Genomic DNA, 11,177 nt, shown 5'->3' on the forward strand with positions numbered 1-11,177 from the left:
GACACAACCTCATCAACTGAAGTTAATTTCCCTACAACAGTTCCTGGGTACATGGTTCTACTATCATCTGAAATATTCATGATACGGATGGGAACCATGCCCTGTCTTCGGACAAGTGTTTTAGCCAGCAAGCACGAATCTGACTGAAGAAGTTTCTCAGCTGGCTCTATCAAACCAATTTTAGTTGGAAGAGTTCCATCCGAACTAGCACATATCTGTCCTTCCACCATCACTTCTGATCTAGGCGGTACAGTAATCCTATGTACAATGGCTACCTTATATGAGCTCGCTGACCCCTCAAGCTGAATAGGGTGTTCTATGCCTGAGATTGATATCTGTTGCCTATGCATGTCAATAATTGACTCATGCTTTACCAAGAAATCTAGACCTAGTATTCCGTCTACCGTAATATCAGCTATAATCATCTCATGTTGCATCTCAACATCATCCAACTTGAAATTCACTGGAACCTTTCCCAACACTCTAAGTGTAGTTCCACTTGCAGTTAATACGTCTCTCTTGACTTCGGTCAATGCATTGATTCCTGTCCTTGCAATATTTTCATAACATATTGTAGACAGCAAAGATACTGTAGCACCTGTATCAATCAACAAGTATGCATCCATTCCATGGATACGGGCAGTAACATAAACCCCTCTCCCATTAATAGAGCTTAAAGATCTAGAGTACTCATCCTCTGACTTGTGATCTTTCTTTGGAACTGTACCAGGCTTCTCATGCTGCACCTTCTTAGTACTGATCTCGTTCCTAAACTTGTTTTCAGGCTCTTTCCTCAGCTGTGGGCAGTCTTTTCTCAGATGCTTATCGGATCCACACTTGTAGCATTTCCTAGCTCGAATTTTATCGTCTGTATGTGTCGCTAGACGAGGCATACGTGTCTGACTTTGTGACTGAAACTTCCACTGTTTCAATTCCCTCATATCACACTGTAATGAGCGCATGTTCTTTTCAACTGTTTCTATGAAATGATCGAGTTTCGAACTCTTCGACGAGTCTTCAGTATTCTCGCTCATCACTCTGACTGTATCTGTGCGACGGCTCTCTGCTCTGTTGTATGCTTCTAGTTCTACAGCTCTCTGTATCGCATCATTCAGGTTCATGGGTCTCGCTTGCTTAATCTTGAGACGCATCTCAGAATTGTGCAACCCATCTAAGAATTGTTCTGTAGCGAGAATTTCCCGGACGTCATCGGGAGCCGTTGGGTAGGCTAAATTTATGAGTCTTCTTATATCTTGACCCATCTCTGGCAAACTCTCAGACGCCTTTTGTCTTCTTTCTCTGAGCTGTGCTCTGTAAAGCTCTGTCTGGTTCAAAGGCGCAAACCTATCTTGGAGAGCCTTAACTAGCTTCTTGTAGTTCTGTCGTCCCTCTTTAGGCTGATTTCCTAATACTCCTTGTGCCTGGCCTCTAAGGGACGCAGCCAAGTATAATCCCTTCTCAGTCTCTGTCCATTCATTCAAAAGGCATACCGATTCGAAGTGAGACAGATAATCATTCCACAAACCAGATCCATCATATGTAGCGGGCTTCACAAAATTTCTGGATCGAGCTTGTCTAGGGTTTGTATGCGTCCTTGGCTTGGAAGCACGCATGGGAACTCGATCAGTAGATACAGAACCCTCATCATCATCCGTACATGAACATACATCATCACTGACAGATCCACTCACACTATCTCTCCGTCTCTCATTCGGGGTACTGGTACTTATGACTGGTCTGTGTCTCGGGACTCCAGGAGTTTGTGTGCCAGGAGAATTTCTACTCATTACAGAGTCATGTATCTCTCTATTGAGACGAACTATTTCTCTTTCCAAATAATCAACTTCAGCTTGTAAACCTGACATGCTTAAACAAGTAGCAAAATGATAGCAATGAAATTAAGAGTACTGATCCAAATCCCGACGCTGCCGCCAATTTTTGTAACGTGTTCTGGGTCCGATGATTTGGATCAGTCCGCGTGATTATAAAAATGATCAGATTTACAGAAAATAGTTACAAAGATGATTAAGATGAAAACGAGTCAATATATACATATATTCTAGGGTTATCTATCCCTATATTATAAAAGCAAACCAAAAACAATATAATGTCGGACCGGGCTCTGTCCTGAGTATCTGTCCGGAGTATCTGTCTCAGGGATGTGTCTCTATACGGCTGTGTCCCTTGATCTGACGCAGCCTGTAGCCAGGTACTAGAAAAACACCGCTTGTATTTATCTACAGTAAATATACCACTGCAAATCAAGCTAGTAAAACAATACAACACTGGGCAGTTGTATTAACACTGTTAAACTTTTTATTATCTCTACCACCGTACCTGCTCTCCTGACAGTCAAATAGAGAATGACCAACTACCTCGGATGCGCTCTTATATATACTCTAGCGCAACATCCGGACTACCCTCGGCTTTCACCATAGCCCTAATGATAAATCCCGTTATGACTGAATCTCGAGCCCGATCGTCACAGTAGATCAAAATGAAAGTTAACAAGAGATGTTTGTAAAACACTTATGCCCCCCTCCCCCCAAATTGGAATTTTTCCAAGTCCAAGGGGTATAACTCTGTCAAAAATTATGCGATTGTACCCAAAACAGAACTCGACCTAGATATTTATTTGATATATCTGTATACCAAATTTCATTTCAATATGTACAACGGTTGCAAAGAAAATGAACGGAAACGGCAAATAATTGGATTTTTTCTAAGTCCAAGGGGCATAACTCTGTCAAAGATGGTGCGATCGTACCCAAAACAGAACTCGTCCTAGATATTTATTTGATATATCTGTATACCAAATTTCATTTCAATATGTACAACGGTTGCAAAGAAAATGAACGGAAACGGCAAATAATTGAATTTTTTCTAAGTCCAAGGGGCATAACTCTATCAAGGATGGTGCGATCGTACCCAAAACAGAACTCGACCTAGATATTTATTTGATGTATCTGTATACCAAATTTCATTTCAATATGTACAACGGTTGCAAAGAAAATGAACGGAAACGGCAAATAATTGAATTTTTTCTAAGTCCAAGGGGCATAACTCTGACAAAAATGATGTGATCATATCCAAAACAGAACTTGACCTAGATATTCATGTCATATATCTGTATACCAAATTTCATTTCAGTAGGTGCAACGGTTTTGAAGAAAATGAACGGAAACTAAGTGGACCGACAGACCGACGGACCGACAGACCGACAGACCGACCGACAGACAGCAGCAAAGCAATATGCCCTCCCTTCTTCGAAGGGGGGCATAACAAGATGGATGCCAAGACATCTAGAAGATTGAGTTCGGAGATTATTAAGCTTTAGGAAAGTGAATTTATTTATACAAAATGTTGAAACAGTTAGTAAAAAAAGTAAAATGATATGTTAGCTAACTTGTTTTTCAAAATAAACCTAAAAATATGAAATTAATACTATAATACTTATTAAATATAGTGTAAAAACGGCAGGCATGTTATTGATCAAGTCATGTTCATGTCAGACCTCGGAGATGAATTTCAGCTGTCTATGGTTATAATCATAGTCGGTTATTATAAAGTTTTGGCCTGACAAATAAGCTATGATAATAAACGGCTTGTACTGTATAATCTATAGAGCCCCGGCCTAACACCTGAACCCTTGACCCTGGGGCCATAAAATTCACAAATCTGGAAGAGGCACTCTTGCTCATCATAACTATGTACTTAGATAGTTTATTTAATACCCAGAAGCAGAGAAGATTTTCAAAGAATAATGCATTTTCACAATATAATCTATAGAGCCCTGCCCTAACACCAGAACCCCTGACCCTGGGGCCATGAATTTCACAATTTTGGTAGAGGACTCAATGTTCATTTCATTCATGCTAACAGTTTGCCTGCTTGATGTCCAGGAGTAAAGAAGAAGATTTTTAAAGATTGCAATAATTTTAGTGATTCTGGCCCCACCCCTCAGGCCCCAGGGGGGCGGGGACCATGAAATTCACAATTTTTGTTCCCCTTCACCCATAGATGCTGTATACCAAATTGGTTGAAATTGGTTCAGTGGTTTCAGAGAAGAAGTTGAAAATGTTCAAATGTTAACACATGACGCATGACACACGACGACGGACGAAAACAGATAGCAATAGGTCACCTGAGTTACTCAGGTGACCTAAAAATGCAAACAAGTAATGAGCTGTATCATTTTATCAGTGAACCATATAATAAAACAATTATTGCTGTTTTTTGGTCAATACAATGATTTAGCCATCTTCGAAGTAATATATTCACCATGCCCTTCGGGGTCGGCGAATATTGTACTCCTCAGATGGCTAAATCATTGTATTGACCTCAAAAACCAGCAATAATTGTATAATATTACTTAAGTGTGATTTTTACAAAGTCTTTAACTACTTCCATAATACATGAAATGCTTCCTAGATATCAAGTAGCAAGATAATACCTAATATGGTAGTATAAATAGTTTTTCCAAGGGTCTTCATTTCCTTCCAGAAGGGCTATAAACAACAGTTTTGAGAAAAGTTTTGTTGTGGGGGTAATAGAGAATATGCTAGGAGCACTTCCGTTGGTAAAAGAAAATTTTGAGATGACAGCATAATTGAATAGAGAAACTAATCGAAAAACACACATTTTTTGTCCGATATAAATATGCAATATTTTCAATGGATGGTACTCTAGCTCTCTGATCATGTGTCCCAATTTTTTTCCAGACCAGCAACCTACAGATCTGCAGCTACGTTAGAAAAGAATACCAACCTTGGAATGGAAAAAAAGAACAACTTTAACAATCCCAATTAGATCATGCCTCAGTCAACATCACTGTTGTATTCAGGGTATAGTGGTCTATGAAGCCACAAACGATGTGACTCCAAACACTTTTTGTCTATTCCTGGCAAGACTGTCAAAAAAACAAAACAAACTTAAAAGTGAGAAAAATCTTTAAAAGCTACAAAATTAACTAAATCTCAATATCTGTAGAAAAGGACACAAACCTTGGAACAGAGTGACTTTAACGATGACAGCACACCTCAGTCAACAGCACTGTGTGTAGTCAGGATAAAGTGGTTCAAACACTATTTCTGGCAAGTCTGTTAAAAAACAAAGCAAAATAAACCTGAGGAAAATCTTTAAAAGCTATAAAGTTAACTTAATATCAATATCTGTAGAAAAGGACACAAACCTTGGAACAGAGTGACTTTAACGATGACAGCACACCTCAGTCAACAGCAGTGTGTAGTCAGGATGAAGTGGTTCAAACGCTATTCCTGGCAAGTCTGTTAAAAAACAAAGCAAAACTAGAAATGTCCAAATGGGACAAAATATCCCCCGCTGGGTTTTTCAGAAGTAAGTTTTTTCATAATGAAGATATTCACAAACATGAATTATGAAATTTTTCTTCCCGTGACCTTGAACTCCCCCAAATGACCTTGGGTCAAGGTCATGAAACACCTTAGGTCATGAGCAATCTTAGTGTGGAGTAGTATATTCTAATTGCCCTCTGTAAAAAAGATATGGACCGGACACGATTGCACAGACAGCGTGACAGCTAGACATACGGACAGCTAGACAGACAGACGGACAAGGTGATTCCTATATACCCCCCCAAACTTCTTTTGCGAGGGGTATAATAAACCTGAGGAATATCTTTAAAAGCTATAAAGTTAACTAAATATCAATATCAATATCTGTATAAAAGGACACAAACCTTGGAACAGAGTGTCTTTAACGATGACAGCACACCTCAGTCAACAGCACTGTGTAGTCAGGATGAAGTGGTTCAAACGCTATTCCTGGCAAGTCTGTTCAAAAAAATAAAGCACAATAAACCTATGAGAGGTAAATCTTAATTAAAAGCTATAAAATTAACTAAATATTAATATCTGTAGAAAAGGACACAAACCTTGGAACAGAGTGACTTTAACGATGACAGCACACCTCAGTCAACAGCATTGTGTGTAGTCAGGATGAAGTGGTTCAAACACTATTCCTGGCAAGTCTGTTCAAAAAAATAAAGCACAATAAACCTATGAGAGGTAAATCTTAATTAAAAGCTATAAAATTAACTAAATATTTATATCTGTAGAAAAGGACACAAACCTTGGAACAGAGTGACTTTAACAATGACAGCACACCTCAGTCAACAGCACTGTGTAGTCAGGATGAAGTGGTTCAAACGCTATTCCTGGCAAGTCTGTTAAAAAACAAAGCAAAACTAGAAATGTCCAAACGGGACAAAATACCCCCCGCTGGGTTTTTCCGAAGTAAGTTTTTCCATAATAAAGATATTCACAAACATGAGTTATGAAATTTTATTTCCAGTGACCTTGAACTTCCGCAAATGATTGGGTCAAGGTCATGACACACCCTTGGGTCATGGGCAATCTTTGTGTGAAATGTGAACCTACCAAGTTTATCCATAAGGCCAATTTTTTTTTATTAGTTGTTTTACGGATCCGCCGACCCCATTTTTTTAAGTTTTGGAAAAAAATAAAAATTCCATTCAATCCTTTTTTTATAATCGCCGATCGAACTTGACTTCAATCATAATAAAAAAAATCTGGAAATGACCGTACATTGTTTGAATTTTAATTAGTTGTGATCAGACTCATGTAAACGCTTCCATTATAGTCCCTAAAACACTGCAAGCGTTTTATAGACAGACATGAAATAAGTATGAAGGCCATGTGAAACATTTTAGGTTTTTCAAAACAGAATATAAATGTTTTAAGGACATTAGTAAATGAATGACGGTTTTTATGAGCTGATCAGACTGGTGATGATTCTATGTGTGATGTTATCTGATCAGCGAATGGAGTGTGGTGGTTGAGGAAATTACAGCCAAAACCAAAGAATCTGATGTCGTTACTTGCACTCCATCCGACACCCATAACTTTTCTTGAGAGTTTGGCGAAGTTTTCAACAGTTTATCTAATGGTTAGTTATTTAACAGTTCATATAATATTTATGACATTTTTAAAAGCACATGTTTGACTGTATTTTAAAATTCTGTAAGACGTGTTGTCAATTGTTAAAGCGTCAGAGAAATAAAAGATTTTTTTGTCATTGTACAGGTATGAATCTATCAAATGGTGTGAAAGAAATGTTTCTTAAAGTTTTAAATTTTAGATTTGGAAAAGGAACTGACTCATCAGGATGTTCTTAGACAAAAAATGTTTGTATGAGAGTCATAGGAATGTGAAACCCTATGGGGATGACTTATCATTCTAGTAAGTTTATTTGTGTCCATTGATTGTGCACTGAATTTTAGTTTTATACGGTTTAAGAAAAGGTATTTTTGAATTTGATTAAACTTTTATTATTTTACAGGGGGTTGTGTAAAATTTGCTGAAGTGTGTTTTTCTGTGGCAATGTGGACGTAGCAAGGAGAGGACATCCGTATCCAGTCATAGACATACACAGAAAAGTTTACCATTGTTCACATAATATGTCTCTCTGCTCAGAGAATCATTCTCTTTTAGTGAGGAATGTCAAGAAAGACATTTCTGTGCAATGTTCTGAGGTTGATTTCCCCAACTGCTTTGATATGCTGCATATTAAAAGTTTTGAACATTGAACGCTGCTTCTTTTTTTTTTTTTTTTTTTTTTTTGTAGCCACCCAACGGACATTTTCCAAAAAAAAATCCGTAAAATAACTAATAAAAAAAAATGGCCTAAAGAAGATATGGACCGGACACGAATTATAAAATTTTTCTTCCAGTGACCTCGAACTTCCCCAAATGATTTGGGTCAAGGTCATGACACACCCTTGGGCCATGAGCAATCTTTGTGTGAAATGAGAACCTACCAAGTTTATCCATAAGGAAGATATGGTTCGGACACGAATCATGAAATTTTTCTACCAGTGACCTTGAACTTCTCCAAATGAGTTTGGGTCAAGGTCATGACACACCCTTGCGTCATGGGCAATCTTCGTGTGAAATGAGAACCTACCAAGTTTATCCATACGAAAGATATGGATCGGACACGAATCATGAAATTTTTCTACCAGTGACCTTGAACTTCTCCAAATGAGTTTGGGTCAAGGTCATGACACACCTTTGCGTCATGGGTAATCTTTGTGTGAAATGAGAACCTACCAAGTTTATCCATAAGAAAGATATGGACTGGACACGAATTATGAAATTTTTCTTCCAGTGACCTTGAACTTTCCCAAATGACCTTGGATTAAGGTCATGACACACCCTTGGGTCATGGGCAATCTTTGTGTGAAATGAGAACCTACCAAGTTTATCTATAAGAAAGATATGGACCAGACACGAATTATGAAATTTTTCTTCTAGTGACCTTGAACTTCCCCAAATGACCTTGGGTCAAGGTCATGACACATCCTTAGGTCATGAGCAGTCTTAGTGTGGAGTAGTAGATTCTAATGTCCCTCTGTAAGAACGATATGGACCGGACAAGATTGCACAGACAGACAGACAGCTAGACAGACAGACAGAGGGACAAGGTGATTCCTATATAGCCCCCCCCCCCCCCCCCAACTTCGTTTGCAGGGGGTATAATAAACCTGATGAAAATCTATAAAAGGTATTGAGTTAACTAAATATCAATATCTGTAGAAAAGGACACAAACCTTGGAACAGAGTGACTTTAACGATGACAGCACACCTCAGTCAACAGCACTGTGTGTAGTCAGGATGAAGTGGTTCAAACACTATTCCTGGCAAGTCTGTTAAAAAACAAAGCAAAATAAACCTGAGGAAAATCTTTAAAAGCTATTAAGTTAACTAAATATCAATATCTGTAGAAAAGGACACAAACCTTGGAACAGAGTGACTTTAACGATGACAGCACACCTCAGTCAACAGCACTGTGTGTAGTCAGGATAAAGTGGTTCAAACACTATTCCTGGCAAGTCTGTTAAAAAAAAAGCACAATAAACCTGTCAGAGGTAAATCTTAATTAAAAGCTATAAAATTAACTAAATATTAATATCTGTAGAAAAGGACACAAACCTTGGAACAGAGTGACTTTAACGATGACAGCACACCTCAGTCAACAGCAGTGTGTAGTCGGGATGAACTGGTTTATGAGGATGCCTTGATGACAAACAATACTCCAGGCAAGTGTGTCCTAAAAAAAAAAAAACAAAGAAAAAGTGAGAAAACCTTGAGAAAATTTAATTGTAACCTTTGCAAAGTCAATAGAGTTCTGCCCTGACACCATAACCACTGACCAGGGGACCATTAGTTTTGAAAAGATACCCTTTCTCATTATGAATGATAATGCACCAAGTTTGCCTGTTCTTATAGTAAGGAGGAGCAGAGTTTTTCTGCTAAAAAACTAGGAGCAGAGAAGTCCCCCATTGTTGCTCCACCCTAATCCCCGAGTTTATGATTTGAACACACTTAAATCTACATTACCTTGGGGAATAAATTTACATTGCCTTTGGCAAAACCTTAATAATTTTGACAATGTTTTTCATTAACTGAAACACTACGTTCTTTGTTAATATCTTAGAGACTCCAATGTTGGATTAAGCATTTCATGTATTAATTTATTAATAAACATAAATACAGTCATTTATAATTATTATTAGCAATGGTTTAAAAGAACAATTATTTTTTTATGGCAGTTATTAAAAAGAAAAGATTGCATTGATGAGTGAAACAACTACCGTATATACTCGCGTATAAGTCGGTCCGCCTATAAGTCGGTTGTAATTTTTTAAGTAATTTTGGATGGATTTGTTATTGACCCGCTTATAAGTCGGTGCAACTTTTTTTGCCAATATCTGGTGACAATTTCAAGTAAATCCATTGATATTTTAACCTGGTTTCAATTAATATTTTTTGAAATGACACTGATATTTAATCTTAAATTATCAAACAAAAAGGCAATGTCACTTAAAATGCAAATAAAATTATAAAAAAATGTTTATACTTGCACTTTATATATATAATCTAAGAATACATAAATTATCTTATATATCCAGACAATTTCTTTGATAATCGTCAGAAATGCAAATATGCAATATTAAATCAATTTAAAGATTATGTTAAATACAGATTGAAATGTTACATACCCTGAGGTCAAAATAACAAGTTGAATTTGTGACTGTCTCAGTGGATTGAAAAGAATTCAAGAATTGAACAAATAATCCCATGCACTCATTTTAAGACAAGTGTCATATGACATGTGCACGTGATTACATGGGGTGATGCAATATCTATATATAGATTTGTTTTGGGTATTGTAATACATCGAGAATTTTCCAGAAACTCCAAATTAGATAAGTAGTGTCCAGAATTCGTACAATTCACTTCCAAAAAGAATCATAGCAATTATATTTAATCGAAAGGTGGCTTGAAAAAGTATTATTGTAAATATCTATTTCAGGTCAAACTTTGCGGTTTACAAGGACCACCATTTTGTATTAGCGGAAGTTAAGTAATCATTCAGTTATTAAGTCAATTATTAGAAATATAAAATCAATTTAAAGTACTGTTAAATACAGATTGAAATGTTACTTACCCTGAGGTCAAAATAACAAGTTGAATATGTGACTGTCTCAGTGAGTTGAAGAGAATTGAACAAATAATCCCATGCACTCAATATAAGACAAGTGTCATATGACATATGTGCGCGTGATTACCTGGGGTGATGCAATATCAAAATATAGATTTGTTTTGGGGTACAATACATCTAGAATATTCCAGAAACTCCAAAGAAGATAAGAGTGGTGGATTCAAGGGAGGAGGGGGGGGGGGGTTACACTCTGAGATTTTGTTTTACAGTTTAGCTTTCATTTTTAAAGCATATATAGTTAATAATTGAGCTTGACTCCATATATATCCGAACCCTTTGTTTTCAGTTCAAGCATACCATCACATACAGTCAGCCCATAACAAGACATTCCTTTTAATTTGCTTGAATGCACACAATTCACAGGTGACAGAATAGAGGGTGGTAATTTAATATTCTGTGCACCTAGTGATGACGTATGGTCATAAACAATTATTCAACTAACTGAACCGTTATGTTAATGTGTGTGGCTGTAAAGAAATAATTTCACAGGTCACTTTTCTGATAATTGTCACGGAGCAAAAAATCTATATCCCGAATCTATAATTATTCAGGCATAAACCACAACTACATGTTTTTTTTTTAATTTATCCAAAAATAAACTAAAAAAATTACTT

The 11,177-nt window shown here is 37.0% G+C and overlaps 2 long non-coding RNA genes across 2 annotated transcripts; one reads left to right on the forward strand and one right to left on the reverse strand.

Annotated features, from left to right (window-relative positions):
* The first annotated feature begins 6,693 nt into the window (after positions 1-6,693).
* On the forward strand, positions 6,694-7,588 carry LOC134248390 (uncharacterized). The gene is made up of 3 exons (XR_009988046.1): positions 6,694-6,945; positions 7,138-7,238; positions 7,339-7,588. It is a non-coding gene; the product is annotated as an uncharacterized LOC134248390 (long non-coding RNA).
* A 1,203-nt stretch (positions 7,589-8,791) lies between these two features.
* On the reverse strand, positions 8,792-10,550 carry LOC134248459 (uncharacterized). The gene is made up of 3 exons (XR_009988061.1): positions 10,510-10,550; positions 8,991-9,108; positions 8,792-8,892 (listed from the first exon to the last, which is right to left on the reverse strand). It is a non-coding gene; the product is annotated as an uncharacterized LOC134248459 (long non-coding RNA).
* Positions 10,551-11,177: the final 627 nt, after the last annotated feature.

Source organism: Saccostrea cucullata, unplaced genomic scaffold (assembly GCF_032062105.1).
Source record: "Saccostrea cucullata isolate Sc308-1 unplaced genomic scaffold, CSIRO_AGI_Scuc_v1 ctg2565, whole genome shotgun sequence".
NCBI lineage: Eukaryota > Metazoa > Mollusca > Bivalvia > Ostreida > Ostreidae > Saccostrea > Saccostrea cuccullata.